At 37.0% G+C, this 11,640-nt stretch overlaps 1 protein-coding gene across 2 annotated transcripts in view; it reads left to right on the top strand.

Moving 5' to 3' along the window:
• LOC109228468 overlaps nucleotides 10,969-11,640 on the top strand; it is a 9,168-nt gene continuing 8,496 nt past the window's right edge. For both annotated transcript variants that reach the window (XM_019393564.1, XM_019393563.1), the window contains exon 1: nucleotides 10,969-11,160. The gene's annotated coding sequence lies outside the window, so the exon portion shown is untranslated. The remainder of the gene's footprint in view (nucleotides 11,161-11,640) is intronic.

Here is an 11,640-nt window from a genome sequence, read left to right as displayed (position 1 = left end):
CATGAGGTACATTTGATGCCTACATTGTGTTTGATGAAATGCCTCAATGACATTGTAGCTTAATTAGGGGATAATTATGAGGCAATAATGTCATGATTGTATGTTGTTAATCCTTAATGTGTCAGCCCGTAGTGGTAATCGATTGACCTCCCTAGGCTAATGTGAGGCTACATGCTAATTGAGATATCCAATTCTGGCCATGTGTGTCTTTTGTGAAGTGCTGCATTATAATTTTTGAATTTCGTAGTAATAATTAGTATACCTTCTTATTATCTTTTCTTAAATTACTAGTTTAGTGTCTTAAAATTGTATTTTGTGTTAGCATAGTTCGTGGTAATGTTGTCTCACTATCATAAGTGGTAAGTGCCGGCTTGTCGGATAAGCGTGTCGTGTTTCTAAAAAAAGGGGGTAGTCTGAGTCCCCGATATACATTGTACACGTGAGCGTGGTCATCCTATTTGGTCTTGTTTTTGCTTTACGTATTTTGGCTAATGTTGTTCGTCTTGTGCAGGTACAATGTCTCGACGCCCTAGCAAATGCTCTAACACAGGCTCCTCAGAAGCAACCTCTAGTAGACATCGGCAAGGTAGGCAGGCATATCGCCCCGACTTGGTCAAATAGGAAGAAGAGCGCATCGACCCGGATTTAGTACCAAATTGCAAATATGGCATTAGGGTTGTGCCATCTCATGCTAGGCAGTGGTTCCGGACCTTTGTTCCGGCAGTAAGTCCCGATACAGAAGTAGGGATTGATGATGGTAAGCTTGTCAGAAAGTACTCGGCAATTTACAATAACATTAGATACTTAAGGCTTTGAAACCTTGTTCTGTCCCGTGAATAGGTGAATGTGAACATGGTTAAGGAATTTTATTTAAACTGGCAACCTGAGGCTAGTTTAGATGTTGTATATGAAGTCCAAGTACGCGGCAAGATGATTACATTTTCTTCCCGGATCATCAACCAAACCATGGGTTTCACAGAGAATTCATATAATTTGTTCCTGAGGTTGTTGCGTCGACCACCCTACCTGATATTAGACACCAGTTATGTAGCAAGGGATCTCATGCCACCTGGACGCGAGACGCTAATGAGTTTCACAAAGATATGAAAAGGAGCAATTTTCAGCGTCCTGCCAGAGTTATTCTAAGGTTGATAAATGCAAAGATCATGCCCACTCAGAACGACAGCGACATCCCTCTTCATACCTTTCCACCAATAGTGTGGGCGGATCGTCATGTACATCTTCAATGTCTCCCGGATGAAGGTGTGTCTCATTTATGCTATCTTAACTCGGATAAAGTTTGAACTGAGTAAGATTATTCTCGAGCACATGTCTCGAGTGCGACCAATGGAGGCCCGCCGCCTGTACTTCCCGAGTATGATCACACGGCTTCTGCGGGCACACCTTGTGGAAGAGGAATTTCATTATGATAGGACGATCCAGGTGTCGCGGCCTCTTCGACCTTTTGATATCATAGCTGTGACGGACCCACCTACGGCTGTGTTCCGGTAGACCAGAGATTTACTTGTGTGGAGGAGACACTGCAGCTGCTATTTCCAGACACGTGCCTTCGCACTGCTAGAGGTGAGGTTGACATAGCAGAATTACAAGAGTACCATCCCCTCTCTACAGTCACTTAGCAGTGGTTGGGTTTAGCTAATGGAGCACAGGTACCACCGGACGAAGATGTCAACTCTATTCCCTCTGATGATGAAGAGTGCCTGCGCACCTTTGAATGTGGTGATGAAGACTAGGGCACGAGCCTCACTGAGTTAGCTTTTCACTTTTTTTAGCATTTTTTCATTGAGGACGATGAATTATTTTTTTAAGTGTGGGGTGAGCTACTCCTATGTAGTCGTGTTTGTACTTGTTTTCTTGTTTTGTAGACGATAGAGTAAGTACTTATTTTTATCTATTGTTGTGCTTTATAGACAATATAGAAGTTGTTTAATGTCGCCTTTTCCCAATGATAAATTTCATCGACTGTTTTGTTGAGCGAATTATAGTCATTATGATAAAATTATATTTAAAAAAAAGCCTCAATCCGTCAGAGGTAGTGTAATAATTGCCCCTTGATTTTCTTTGTGCCGGGTTTTGTTTGAGATGGGCGTAATTTGAAAATCTTGTGTTGTTTAATAAATGAAGATGATTATTTTAACTGTATTATGCCTTGAGAATAGTAAGTGCTTTAGTTGTGACGCTTAGGGTCAGTTTTTAACTTTGTATAAGTAGCTTAAATTGTATGATATCGACTTTGCTTAACTGCTTTGACTAGAGTGTCTTGATGAGTCCGATCTTGAGTGAGTTATGTTCCATGTGTGTGTGAGGCTTCATGTATTCTGTGTGTTGCATTTGATGTCTAAAACTTGCCCCATGTATTTGCAAAGTGAAATGGTAGTTTTATTCAGTCTTGAAAGTGATATAGACATTTCTTTGTTGAACCAGTTATATGCTTTTACTACCCTACTTGCTATGTATCTTAGTTAACCCCTTTGAGCCTGTAATCCTATTTCTTTGGTAACCACGTTATAAGCCTTACCCATTTGTTTGAATTGACCATCTATTTGAATCTTTTCACCTCAAGTGAGCACTTGAAATTGTATGAACTTTGTAAAAGTTAAAGTGTGGGGTGTTAGTTTAGCTTTTGAGTGGAACTATTGAAATAGGAAGAAAGGTGCAATGTTTTAAAAAAGTAAGAGCCACTTGAATTGAATAAGAAAAGTGAAATATAGTTATATTGTTGTAAAGAAAAACATTCCTTGATAAAGTGGTAAATCTTGATGTAATTATGCTTAAAGAAGTAGGGAGTTAATGTTTATTGATGTGAAGGTGGAGTTTCAGTTTGACATAAGTGTGGGGCTTGAATGTTAAAGTGTATGTATTAAAGTGATTAGGGAGGTGTAGTCACTCTTATATCTAAATGTATCATACCTGTCCCGAAGCCTACATTACAACCTATTAAAGTCCTACTTGATCATTGACTGAATGAGCTCAATTAGTAGAGTAGTACACTACAGGCAAGCTTATGGTCACATGAATGTCACTTCTGAGAGTGTGTGAATTCTTTCTATCTTGAGTTCCTAATTGTTCTTAAACACTATTATGCGTGGACTACTCTTTTTTGTTGTATGAGGGCACTTGATTCATGAAGGAAAGATAATATCATTGACCTATGTGTTAGAGCAAATAAGCTGGTTGTGAAAAATGCATGGTGCTCTTGAGTCAACTCTTGAGGCGAGCATGTTACAGTATTGCGCTTAATCTATTTTGATTATTCTTGACGTGATGAGTTAGGAAAGTTGTCTGATAAGAAGGTCGTCTCGATGAAAAGTGCAATTTGATTGCTCGAGGACGAGCAATGGTTTAAGTGTAAGGTGTTGATGGTAGGCTAGAAACCCGTATTTTTGTCATAGTATTGCACTCTAATTACTGCATTTTACTTATGTTAGAGCTTAAACGATAGTGATTTTTACTTATTATCCATTTTTATGCCTTGTAGGATTGATTTCGAGCTATTTAGATGTCGTGGAGTTAATACGAGCTATTTGGAGCTTTGAAGTCTGAGTAGAAGCCCAAGCAATTAAGCTGGGATCACGCTGGGGGTCAAAAACCAAATCTGGATGTTAATAATTGAATCAGCAACTTCACTCTAAGAAAATTGCACAGCCGCGCCGCATAGGGCACCGCAGCGCACGGCGTGGCAGTGAAAAATATGGCCAGAATTGTTTTGTCGATGTTTTCTGGAAAATGCCACAAGCTACCGCATGTCGCGGCACATCGTGCGGCGCAGTAATATAAAATGCTTAGAGTACTTTCCTGTTTCGGCTAAAAAAGGTTAGTTTCGTCTGGATGTGTTTTGGGGGACGACTTAAAGACACCAAAAACATCATTTTGCTAGATCTTTCGACCTGGAGAAGATTGGAGTTCCGCCAAAGGAATAAGACTCAAGTATTCATCAAGATTTCAATCTACAATCGGTGCAATACGAGAGTTTGTATCAAATCTTTAGCATTGATGTTTTCTTTGTTCTTAGACTTAATTGAGATATCTTACTCCATGCTATAGAGTAATTTCCATTTGGGTATTGATAGATATGGTATTTCAATAACTTTATTAGGGATTTGATTCTTGATAATTGCTAGAATTAATTGATGGATCTTGATATGTATTGTGGAGTTATTTAGTATTTTGCTTAATCGAAAGAGGAGCTTGATATTGAATTTCTTCACGTCTTATACTATAGTTTAATGTCATATTCAAATAGGTAATCAAAAGAGCCTCTTGAATTGTTATTTGAACTAGAAAATAGGGAATACTCGTGAGAAGTTACCCTTTAGATCATAAACATCATTTTATTGTTGCAATTGTTTACCATGCTTCAATTGGATTAATTACTGAAATGAATGTTTAATCGAAAGAGGAATGTTAGCTTCAAGTGCAATCTAATTATCGGTTGAATTCGTGAGAATTTATATAGTGAATTAACTCAAGAATTGGATCCTGAGTAAGTTATCGCACACCTATCTAATGAATTACCCTTATTTTCCTCATTTATATTTCTTCATGCTCACTCGCTATCTTCGGTGATTAATTGTTATTTGCTTTAAACTTTAATAGTTAATTATAGTAATAGATACCATATCAAGTGTTAATTTTCCTGGATAGTAATCAACTAGAGAATACTCAAACGCCGTTTAGATCTAATCCATGTGGAGACGATAATTAATCTATACTATCTTTGACTAGCGTGCATAATTTAAGTGTGTGTTTTGCGCTCGTCATTCACATAAGGACCTTGCTCTATCAACTTCGATTCTACCACAGAGATCATGCATAAATCCTCACAATGCTTAGAAAGGTTAAGCGCCTTGTATACATTAAATGTGATTTCTTCATCATTCACTCTCATTTTTAGTTTACCCTCCCTCACAATAATAAATGCTCCACCCGTAGCTAGGAATGGTCGCCCCAAAAATAATTAGAACCTCCTTATCAGCCACGTAGTCAAGAATAATGAAATACGCGGGGAAGATGAACTTCCCTACTCGTACTAGCACATCTTCAATAATTCTTTCATGCAATGCTAATGTCCGATCTACTAGCTGTAGAGTTATAGTAGTAGGCCTCGGGGCTCCAAGATTCAGTTGCTTGAACACTGATAGTGGCATCAAATTAATGCTTGCTCCCAGATTGCACAAGGCTCTACTAACCTCGTGTTTTTCAATCACCAAGGGAATTGTAAAACAACCTGGATCCTTCAACTTAGGCGGGAGCTTACTTTGTACTTTAACACTGCACTCCTCAGTAAGTGCAACCGTTTCAAATTCTGTCAACCTTCTTTTGTTGGCCACAATGTCTCTCAAGTACCTGGCATATTTAGGAACTTCTTGCACCACCTCTATCAAAGGTAGATTAACACGCACCTAACTCAAGATATTTAATACTTTTTATACTTGGACTCATCGTTCGACCTTTGCAACCTTTGAGGAAAAGGCGGTGGTGGCCTTTCCTCCATCTCTTGCCTGTGTTTATCATCCTTCTTTTCGGCTTCTTTTACTGGTTTAGGTACCAACTCTCTTTTAGATACATGATTTTAGGTAGGAGGCTCCTCCAATTCTATCCCACTTCTTAGATTAGTTTCTTGTACGTGTTCTATGAAATTCTTCTCGGTATCACCTGGGAGTGCCCCATTAGGTCTAGCATTCTGAGTGGAGGCGACTTGCCCAACTTGCCTTTCCAAATTATTGAATTCTGTCCGAAGTTGTTAAGCTTCTTTAACAACTCATTAGTAGTATCCTTTGCCTGTTGTGGTGGAGTATGTGGTACATTGAAATTTCCTTAAGGTCTGTTACCGTTCTAATTACCGCCCCAATAGAAGTTGTGATGGTTTCTCCAGTTTGGATTGTAAGTGTTCCCATACAGAGTACTCTGGTTCATCAGACACCTGTTGTGCTTCCCCACATAATAAACGGATTCAGGATTCAATGGACAACAGTTACTCGGGTGGCTTTTCACATATCTCACAACATGTAGACATTTGTTGCACCTGATGCATTTGCTGCATTTGTTGCATCGTCATTTTGTTTACCTGATTGGCTAACTTTGCTATATCTCCTCTCATGGATGAGAAATCACCCCCCCCCCCCCCCCAAATACTTTTTCAGCCTACCTCTACCTCTCCTTTGGCGCTCTAATGCCAGCCTTTCACACCTCCTCACTGGTGCATCTATGCCTCTCCTCTTCACATATGCGAACCACCTAAGTCTCGCCTCTCGTATCTTGTCCTCTATAGGAGCCACACCTGCCTTGTCCCGGATATCTTCATTCTTAATTCTATCTAATCTGGTATGCTTCTCAACATCCTCATTTCAACCACTTTCTTCTAGACATGGGAGCTCTTGACTGGCCAACACTCCGTCCCATAAAACATAGTCGGTCTGACCACCGCTCTATAAAACTTTTTTTTTAAGTTTTAGTGGTACATTCTTATCACACATAACACCGGAAGCGAGCCTCTATTTCATCCATTCCGCCCCAATATGGTGTGTGACATCCTCGTCGATCTCCCCATTTCCTTGTCTAACTGACCCAATGTACTTGAAACTTTCTCTCTCGGGGATGACTTGTGAATCAAGCCTCACATCGTCATCCACTTCCGGATTCACGCCACTGAACTTGCACTCCAAGTATTCCATTTTGGTCCTGCTCAACTTGAAACCTTTAGACTCCAGGGTCTACCTCCGAACCTTTAACCTCTCGTTAACACCACCACGCATCTCGTCAATCAGTATAATGTTTACATGACATAAGGAGTGATTTCACCTGAGATTATGTGCCTAAGTAGCTGGAAAGAAAAAAAATACCTAAAGAACCCAAAAAAGAAAGGTAAAATATTGTTCGCTAAAAAGCCTCATCCCTGCATCGCATTTTCCTCGAGATACCCCTATTCATCCCCCTCATCATCTTCTCCAATCAAAACTCCACGTCCCTTTCAATGTTTTTCTCAAAAAATTATTGGAATCTCCATTTTGTCATCTTCTTCCCAATATAAACATTAAAACTCTTCTTTCTGTCATCTTATATTTCAAAGATTTTATAGCACCATTGTTAGGCTCTGGGTGAGGAGTAAGGTACCGAATCAAGATTCACCATATCTAACAAAATATAAAATATTTAATTATTCATACTAAAATCTCATGTATAAAAAACATAATAATATTTTTTACCATTGGCATTTTACAAATAAGACTAACAAATTTAAATCTTGTCAACTCTACTACGGAAATACATAGATATTATGAATCATAATCGAATTACACATAGATTCTGTTAGTTTCGATTGCCTAAATGTAAAATTTAATGTCTACAAGGAAATATGCACCTTACGAAGATTTTTCAAATATGATTTAGGCACCTTCATTTATGGTTAATTTCTGTTAACCACTTAAATTTTTTCATGTTATATGTGACAATAAGTAGAAAATAATAACTTTTCCCCAGCTTCCCCCTACAGGATACTGACTCAGAAAATTGATATCGTTATTAGTAATAATAGTTTAGGAATACCATACAATTTAACCACGTCCTAAAACAAATAAATGTGCAAAAGTAAGACACATCATCATTTTATGGCGTTGAATAAAATATGTATTGGATAACCTATCAACTAAAATACTATCAAATTTCTTTTGATTTTCGATAATCTTAAGGCAAAATCAACCGAGGTGTCCACCATAACCCACTTAGAATATGCAATGGCACGTACAACCATTGTGCCAAAGCTCTACACTTAGCTTATCGACATTTATTTTATCATTGCAAGCAACTACTTTCGGTATCTTTATGCATGTGAGGCCAAGAAAAAAATTATTTAAAATATTCAAAGTCCCGTTAATCCTGAAAAGTCCCACCAATCTTCCAATGCATGCTTATATAACAAATACCTCCCCCTCGGGCCCAACATCCCACAAGGAATACATTAGCACACACAATCTTTCCTCTTTACATTAGTATTTGACTTATGCGATATTCTCGAAGGCCCATAGGCACAAACTTAAAAAGTATTACCTGAATCACGAGTAAAAGCATACAACTCTTTAAGGAATCGAATCCCATAGAATTAGAATAGTAAGTGATGCATACTTTCACGAAAAACGTATCAACTACTATATTTATTACCTCTTTTATACTAGAGATTATATGAGAATGCCTTGATAAATTTAATATATTTATACGTTATCTGCTCAACTTAATTATTTTGTTCGTTCATATAACAAAAAGACTCGTGATCAGTCCATATAACAAATTCCTTCAGCTAAATATAGTGATGTCTTGCCAATATGTACAATTATTTGCTTAAGTTGAGTATTTCGTGGTAGTTCCATACAATTTTTTTTGTTTTGTTATGGCATTCAAAATTGTGACTTGGGGAATTGTATTAATTTAGCATATAATAAAATTTCGAATTAGAATAAGTTAGTGTTGAAAGAAGTACTTTAGAAAAAAAGATTGGTCGAGAGGTATATTATCAAAGTATATGTAGTCCCACTTGAATTTTAGTTTTGGATTTCTGTTCGAACATCATTTCTAGCCTTCTAAGGTATTTTTTTTCCTGTTCTAGTATATTTTAAGGGATTTGTGAAAAGAAGCCCCCAAAAGTGATGCTAATAAAAAACTCTATATAGGAATACTCGTACTAGCAAGAACTAGGGATGAACGTTCGATTTCCGGTACAGTATTTAAGAACTATGGTTCGGTATTTCGGTATTCGGTATATCAATTATGCATACCAAATGCTGTACCAAAGTAGTTCGGTACGGTTTAGTATTTTGTTGTTTGGTTTGGTATGATTTTGGTACTAACCAAACTAATATGAGACGATAGTGCGAAACCGGTTGACTTCATGTCGCTTAACTCTTGGAAGCATGATAAAATTGTTACAACCGAATTTCCAAATTAGTCATGCAATACATCGCCAGAATATGTTAACAGTGATTCTAACGGGGAAGAGTCATCAATCATATGTTTATATTTTCTACTTTAAAATAGAACTAGACCATAGGAAAACCACTTCCTTCTTTTACATGTGAAAAGAATATCTATTGCATTCGAGAATGTTAGCATCTAACGCAATTGTTTCAAGAACACATGAATGCTGCACTGCAAAATCTAAAAAAAGCCGACTAAAGAAATTGTTGCTCCAACGATACAAGAAAAGGCAACGGAATAAAGACTTATTGAGGTTGAAGTCTATAACAGAAGCTACTGCCGTAACTCTAAGTCTCTTAGCCTAAGGGACTCACTAAGGGGATTAGGGGGCTTGGGTGTTGGGCTTAGACTTATTGGGATGGAAAATGAAAATAAAGGTGGGCTTAGACTTAAATATTTGAGAAATTTTTATAAAGCATTATCTTTTAGTGGTAATTAGCTATCTATAGATACCATTTGCTATATTACGGATTGTAGATACGTTTTCTGTTGTTATAAGATGTATTTGATGTATTTAAGCTACTGTATTCATGATACAGTAGCATTTCTAGGCGTGAAACAAGGGATTACAGCTAGACAGATTTTTGTATTCGAGTGTATTCGACTGTATTCATGGCGTGAAACATGGGATTACAACTGGACAGATTATTGTATTCGACTGTATTCACGGCGTGAAACAGGGGATTACACTATTTTTAAACAGAAAGTGAATCAATTAACATAATAGACTCCTAATATAACTCAACAAACTCAATTATAACACAAAAATTTTGTATTTCCAGTTATAAAAAAGATTCTCAACCGAAAAACTCCCCAAAAACATAGCAATCTTCAGAAAAATTATATAATACATCTGAATACATAAATTATATTAATTAAAAAAAAATATGTGAATACATTCATGGAATATAGCGAGACAGTGAATACAATGAAATACATAGAATACAACGGGATACATTGAAATACAATAAATACAATGAAATACATAAAATACAGCGAGATACATTGAAATACAATGAAATATATTAACAGAAAATTCAAGTTGCTCAGCCCCAAACTCCGTCGTCTTTGTTCAAGAACAACCCTAATGTCGTCTCGCTGTCACCGTTGCCTCCGGTTGCCGTTGTTACGCTGGAGAAAACTTCTAAACGGAATCCCTAAAGGCGACTAAATCACGACAAATTCAGTATTCCTACCAATTAGAATGAAGAGGGGCGTTGTGGAAACGATGAGGACGAAAATGGAGGAACTTAGATTGATTTTTGACAGAGAAATTCCCATTCAACAGCAGAAATTGGATGCTGCCACTCACTCCTTTCGAAAATCCCTCGATTCAACCAAGGCCCAAGCACAAGAGTCTCTTCAATTACAGAATTAGAAGCCCAAAGTTGAGTAAATCAATCAAATGCAGTAGCAATTATTTTCTCAAATGCTGACAGAAGAATTTTACCCCCTTTTTTCGTGTTTTCTGGAATGGGGGAAGAGGATGGAGTGTATCAAATTAGAGAGAGAACGTGGAGTGAGAAGTTTACATCAAATACGGTAATTATGTGAGAGAAAAATCTGAAAAAGGAGAGAGAAAAATAAAAAATAGCGTATATAGTGGCTTAAGGGGATGAGGTAACCAAAAATAAATATTTTGCTATAAACATTAAAAGGAATCTATAGAATATAATATTTTAAAATGATATTTATTTAAAATAAATAAGGTGTTAACCTTTGCTATAGGAGGTAAAAATTCTAAATATTTCGATATACCAAAATATCCAAAATTCAATACGGAATATCGTATCTGTATAAAAAATACCTAAATATTGATTAAACCGATACCAAACTACCAAATCAATTTGATCCGGTTCGGAATCGAAATTTTCAGTTTTTATGCACAAAGACCATAACGGGTCTTCTTGGTCCAATTTTTACCTTTCACACGGGCATACGCCGAGAAGGAAAAAAGAAAAGAAAAGAGAGGGAGAGAAAAGAAAAAGAAAAAGAAAAAGAGAGAGAGAGAGAGAGGAAGAGAGAGAAAATAAAAAAAGGAAAAGGAAAAAAGGTCGCCAGTGCTTGTGCTTTGTCCCGAAGAGTATCGGATAACGCTGCAACCCTTGTGCTCCTCGGTCGCCCGGTCTTCATTGCTGCCGCCTTGTTCCTCTGTATTGACTTTTGTTTCAGGTATTTTAGCTTCATAGTTTAGGGCTTTGTTATTTGTGTCAAAGTTACCTTCTTTATTCGATTTTATATCTTTTTCATGTTGTGATTTATCTAATTAGCCTTCAACCCTATATTATTTCACTGGATTTCTGTTTCTCCTTTACTTATTAAACGGCATCAATCCTGCCTCTCCTCGCGAGAATTACACATTGTCCTACTATCACTGTCTTTCGTATTTTGGGCTTTCATTATTTGGTACCCTTTTTAGATATAAATTTTATGCTCTGTTATGTACATAACCAGTTATCAGTTTGTTTATCCAACACACTTAACTGGGTGTGCTCATTAATCTTATTAGTGATATCTATCTATCTCTCAATATTTATTTATATATATATATATATATATTCGTAGTCTTGTAAATTTTATGTATCATTATCTCTTTCTGTTATTATTTTCAATTATTTCCCCTTGCCCCCGAGTGCCTTGGGGGGGGGGGGG

Source organism: Nicotiana attenuata, chromosome 7 (genome assembly GCF_001879085.1).
Source record: "Nicotiana attenuata strain UT chromosome 7, NIATTr2, whole genome shotgun sequence".
NCBI classification, from domain to species: Eukaryota; Viridiplantae; Streptophyta; class Magnoliopsida; order Solanales; family Solanaceae; genus Nicotiana; species Nicotiana attenuata.
Note: the sequence above shows the minus strand (reverse complement) of the source record. Positions and strands in the feature narration are given on the sequence as shown.